Source organism: Mustela nigripes, chromosome 4 (genome assembly GCF_022355385.1).
Source record: "Mustela nigripes isolate SB6536 chromosome 4, MUSNIG.SB6536, whole genome shotgun sequence".
Taxonomy (NCBI): Eukaryota; Metazoa; Chordata; class Mammalia; order Carnivora; family Mustelidae; genus Mustela; species Mustela nigripes.
The window spans coordinates 190,686,714-190,692,421 of NC_081560.1; the positions used below are offsets into that span (position 1 = coordinate 190,686,714).

At 65.4% G+C, this 5,708-nt stretch overlaps 1 long non-coding RNA gene across 4 annotated transcripts in view; it reads right to left on the bottom strand.

Annotated features, from left to right (window-relative positions):
• The window catches only part of LOC132016883 (uncharacterized), an 11,205-nt gene extending 6,234 nt beyond the window's left edge, over positions 1 to 4,971 (bottom strand). For all 4 annotated transcript variants that reach the window (XR_009404038.1, XR_009404036.1, XR_009404041.1 and 1 more), the window contains exon 1: positions 4,759 to 4,971. This is a non-coding gene — a long non-coding RNA (uncharacterized LOC132016883). The remainder of the gene's footprint in view (positions 1 to 4,758) is intronic.
• Between the last annotated feature and the right edge of the window lie 737 nt (positions 4,972 to 5,708).

Sequence of the window (5,708 nt, forward strand, 5' to 3'; positions counted from 1 at the left end):
GCCGGGACACGGACCGCAGTCGGCCGGGACAGCCGGGACACGGACCGCAGTCGGCCGGGACAGCCGGGACACAGACCGCAGTCGGCCGGGACAGCCGGGACACGGACCGCAGTCGGCCGGGACACGGACCGCAGTCGGCCGGGACAGAGCTGCACCGCTGCCGTGCGGGTGTTCTGCAGCCGGAATCCGCTCATGGAGAGGGCCAAGGAGACATTAGAACGGGATGGGCCAGCGGACAGGATGGGGACGCCTCGGGGTGGGGGTCCATGGAGGTCATGGTGTGGGGTTCCCCAGAGATCGGGGGGCTTAAGGTGGGGTTGTGGAGGCAGAGCCAGACGGACGTACACAGAGAGGAACGGTCTCTGGGCATCTTCCGTCCCTGACAGCTGCAGAGAAGACGAAGCAGCTCAGAGCCCGGGGGAGGCCCCAGGGAGGCAGAGAAACTCCTGCTGGATGGAAAACATTCTGGAAATGGAAGGAGTGAAAAGACTCATCAGAGACGTTCTCCGAGCTGCAGACTGGGGGACGGATGTGGATTCCAGCAAGGCGGAGGACGGGCGGCGTGACCGAGGACGGGCAGGGGTGCTACCCACAGCGGCCAAGACCCCCGGCTGGACGGCGAGGCTGGACGGCCTCGCACTGAGCCCACGCGTGAGGGTCTGGCTCTGCGAACGGAGCACAGAAGCCTGCCCGTGGCTTCCTGACAGCCACACCTCTCTGTCCGCCTTCTCTCTCTCCCCACTGGGTGCCCTCTCTCTCTCTCTCTCTCTCTCTCTCGGAAACTCCCTCTTGAGGCAGAAACTCGGAGCGTGGAGGGAGCAGACCCGTTGAATGCAGAGGGAATGGTGTGCTGGCTGGAGGGAACAGCACAGGCAAAACCCAGGAGGGAGAGCCTGGCGGGTGAGGAGCAGCATCATAGGAAGGTGACCCCAGGGCACAGGTGAGCAGAACCGGGTCTGCCGGGCTCTCCGCCGGCTCAGGGGCTGACTGTGCAGCCTCGCTCTCGTGCGCTCCGGAAACCGCAGAGAAGACGGTGGGGATGAGCCGATGGTGAGTCGCCTGCCCACGGGCGGCCCGCGTGCGGGAGGGACGGCGGGCGGGTCCCGAGAACACAGGTCTCCGGGAGATTCCGGGGCAGGGCGGGGGCGCTCGGGGCGCAGCTGCCCAAAGGTCTAAACCCCAAACCCACAGGGACACCCCAGGATGTGCCACGCTCTGTGGAAGACCAGGAGCCTCCACGGACGATCTTCCGGTGGCACGTGTTGGCGTGGCACGTATGGGACGGAGGCCAGCGATCACGCTCAACCCTCACGCCCGGGGTTCCTGTGGGGCAGGGCCAGCGTCAGGCCAACGCCTCCGTCCAGCAGCCTTCGGGAAGCATCTCCCTCGAAAGGACCAAAGCAGATTCCTCTGCACCGGGTTAAATGTGTGCGGGGGCTCCACGTGCTGACCGTCTCCTCACAGGCCGCACGCTGCCACAGCAGAGCCCGCGGTGTGGGTGTGAAGCCGGTGCTTCCGCTGAAGTGACCTGCGTGACCGGCCGGTCCAGAGAACAGAGACGGGCCTGGGCCTGGTCCCGAAACTCCTGGTCTCCTGGAGCTCCTGCAGGTTTTCTCAGAGACGTTTCTCTGAACATCCACACATGGCCAGTGTGTGAGCCAAGCTGCCCCAAGGAGAAATGTCCACTGACACGGAGTGACCTTGGGGGACTGCACCCCAGTCCGCACCGCGAGGCTCTGCAAACACATCTCCAGCCAGGCAGGGCCCTGCTGTGGTGCCCGACCTCGGCCCGGCAGGCAGAGCCCACCTTGGTGCTGACTCCCCGCCTCGCCGACAAGCGCTAACAGGTGCTGGGGCGTGGGGTGTGGCTGCTCCCTCCTCGGCTCTCTGCTAAACCAGGCCCAGCCGGTCCCCGCGTCTCTGTCCACAGCAAGGGAAGGACGTCCTCTCACTACGTCCACATGCAAGACAAAAGAGCTCAGAGGCCATGGCCACCCGTCGGCTGCAGCGGGCAGAGACATCCCCAAACAGGGGCTTCTCCCCCAGTCCCCCTCTGCTTCTGCAGACCCCCGCCTTTCTCCCAACAGGTAATGTTTCCGTTGATCTCACGTTTGCACCACTTACAGACGCTCCTGCTCCCGAGCTCTGCCAACCCCGGGAACCTCTGTCTGTGTTCGGGCCCCCGCCAGGCCGGCGGGGAAGATGCACCTGGAAAAGCCAAGGCCAGACCAGCCTGAGGACACCTGCAGCCCTACTGCCTTCCCTGAAGTCCCTGGTGAGGCACCACAGGATCCGTGGGGACCAGATCGTGCACGTGGTGACCGCAGCCGGGGCTCTCGGCCACAAGCCCAGACGCGCCCTGAATGTCACACTGCTTCGTTTCTCCACGAGACTCCCAGGCGATCCCCCGGCGGAGAGGGGCATCGATGTCAGTCCTTTTTGGGGTCCCCCACTGATCATCCCGCAGACGGAAGCAGAAGAGAGGTCAGCCAGCCCTTCCCCACCTGGAGACCCCAAAGGACCCACTGCCGGCACGTGAATGGGAGGTGCTGGGTGTGTCAGGCCCAGAATCTCCAGGCCAGCACCCCGGCCCCGCACGTGGCCACACATCCGCGCTCCTGGGTGCTGAAGTTGCCTGAGCGCAGGGAGCCAGAGAGCGGCTGCAGGGGGGTCAACCAGACCCGGGGAAAGTCCCCCAGGGTGTGACCCCTGCAGCACAGTTTGGGGTTTTCTGCAAAGTGAAATAGACACGGCCCCCGACCCAGCCACCCCGCTCGAAAGACCAGCGTCCGTGCACACCTACAGCTCTAGTCCTAACGCCCAGACCAGAAAGAACCCAAGTTCTTAAGCAAGCAAACGGAGGAGAGCAGTCGGTCCCCACCGCGGACGGCTCACGGCCAGGACAGCGGGTCAAGCCAGCGACTCGCGGCCGCGGGGACGGTTCTCCAAGGTAGGGCACTGCGCCGGCCATAAGCCCACCCCTCCTGGGGCCACCCGGGGCAGATGCCCAGGAAAGCAGACCCCCTGCCGCGCTGCAGCCTCGGGGCACCCATGAGGGGTCAGGCCTGAGGGCACAGGCTAAACCCTGGTCCTCCTCAAAATTCTCCAGACTCTCACCTAAAGGAGACACAACGTTCACTTTACGTGACTTTGAACCAGAACGCACTCTCTAGAAAGAACAATGCAAACTAAAGGGTGAGTACGAACAACGTCCACCGCCCACACTCACGGCGCCCTCCCAAGCCCGGGCCGGCCATCGTGGGGCCGGCTCTGCTCCCGTCCGCTGAGGCAGAGACGCGTCCGGTCTCCCCGCGGCCCACCTCCGACCCGGTGCTGGCACAACCGCCTCCCACCTCATTCCTCCTTCAGCCGAGTCCCTCGGCACAGGGCCATGCGGCCTTCTCTGTCCTCCACAGACAAGGCTGGTCACCCCTGGTCTGATGTCCAGGTCGCCCTGGGGGTGTTCTGCTCCTCTGACCACCACGTGCCCCAGCCGATGCCCGGGAATCTACTTCCCACCCAGCACGGGCCACCTGGGATCGCCGCAGCCGGCCCCGGGACTGTGGCCCTCCTCCAGGGACGGCCAGTCTGCAGAGACACTTCCCGGGGAGAGACGCCGCGACCTCTGGTCACCCTGGAATGGTTCTGGACACCGGAATCGTGGTGCTGGAAAGGCCAACCCCAGAGACACAGCCGTGGGACAGGCCGGTGCGCGCAGCGCTGGGTGGCGCAGGCTCGGAGCCACGGACCACGGGCGCCAGTCTGAGCCGTCGGAGGTGTGAGCCCGGGAGGCGAGCGGCAGAACGCGTAATACGCTACGGCCGGGCCCGGGACTCTAGAGAAACACGAAATAAATCTAAATGCTGCTTAGGAATACATGCATATCATTAGAAGAATTTTTTACACATGCCCAGGAAAGAAAAGCCGCCAACTCGGAATACTGGCCCCTCCGGGGAGCGGGGTACGGAGTTGGGGGCTCCCGGGGAGCCTCATTGAGTTCGTCATGTTTCTTTCTTAAGATGAGTGGTGGGTTGTGGTGTTTGGTCCATTATCCTCTGTTTTTATAAGCAAAAGAGCAAAGCACAGAACAGTAAGTAACTCGCTCCTGTGCGCCCGCTTCGGTAAAGGAGCCGTGTACAGACTGACAGGCCTTTGGATGGTTCCAGGAAGGGGGGGGGGAGGCCGCTGCTGGGGGCTGGGGGCGGAGGGAGGGGTGCAGGCAGGAGGGGCAGGGAGGGGCTGGGGCGGGCTGGGAGGTCCCAGTGCAGGAGAAGGTGGGCCGGAAGGAAGGGCAGGGCCCGGGCTGGAGGGGTAGGAAGAGGTGTGGCAGCAGGGGTGGAGGGGGAGGGGTGCCGGAGGGGGAGACGGGGGCGGGGGCAGGGCAGGTGGGGGGGGGGTTGATTTCCTGCTGTGCCCGATTGCACTGGGGCCCCTTACCCTGGGCAATATTGCACCTTCAGCTGATAAAAAGGACGTAAATGCCTTAAAAGGTGGAGGAAGACCCCGGCCCACGCAGGCTCCCGCTCCTCCCGCTCCACAAGCAGACTCCCCGCAGCCCTCTCCAGCCCACCCTGCTGGCCACACGGCACCCGCCGCCTCCCCGGCCACCACACTGGCTCCCCCTGGCCCCAGCCCGGCCCTTCTGCTCCTGGACGCGGGGCCTCCTCCCCGGAGCCCTCCCGGCGGCCTGCGCTCGCTCAGCCGCTTCTGTCCTCCCTGTGGAGGCTCTCCCCGGGGTTTCTCCAGGATTCTGCTCACCTGCCCCCGCCCCGGCCCTGCGGCCACACAGAACGGATCTTTCTCTGGGCTCCGAGGCAGGAAGTCCTCCATGGGGGTGTCACAGGGCCGGCTTGCCCAAGGCCTCTCCCACCCGTGAACAGGGCCACCTTCTGCGGAGTGTCCAGGCCTCCGCTCTGTGCCACATATCCCCACTGTCGCTTCCTCTTCTTGTAAGAGCACCAGCCGCCCGGATCGGGGCCTCCCCTTCTGACGTCAGGCTACCTGCGGGACTGTGCGTGGGCCCTGACCCTTTAAACCCCCACCCGCAGCCCCGGCCACCCGGGGGGACGGCGCTTGCCCCTCCCCCCAGCAACCCCGCACAGCTCCCCAGCATCCATGTGTCCCCGTCATCCTGGAGATGTCCTTGTCCTTCCTCTCATTCTGCATGTGCCCTGAGAGGGGCCTCGGGCAGGCTCCAGCGGGAGAGCGAGAACCCTGGGAGTGACCCCCGCAGAAGGCCTTCTGTCGGGGTCTGGGATCCCCGACCCTCAAGGCCGGCTGCACAAAACAGCTTCTACCCCGATGCAGGGGCGGGGGGGGGGGGCCTCTCAGGACCTCTCAGGAGCTCGGAGGATGGGTCCCAAGAGCTGGGGAGGGTGAGGCTGGTTGTGGGGGACCCTCTGCACCTTCTGGGGAGACATGGTGTGGGGGGACAAGAAGCAGCAGGACGGGGAGAGCCCCTCCCACACCCCATGTGACCCACCAGCCGCACTGGCAGCGGGAAATGCCTTGTCTGAGCCCTGGCTCTGCATCAGGGAGCCCAGCTGCGGGATCCAGGACGCGCGGCCAGCACCTGTGACCTGTCCCTGTGTTCTGTGTCGCCTGTGTTCATGCAAGCTGCCCGTAAGCCCCTGCGTGGGCGGGAAAGGTGGGCACGGGGCAGAGGGGAAGGTGGGCACAGGGCTCCCCCAGAGCTCAGACGCCCCGGT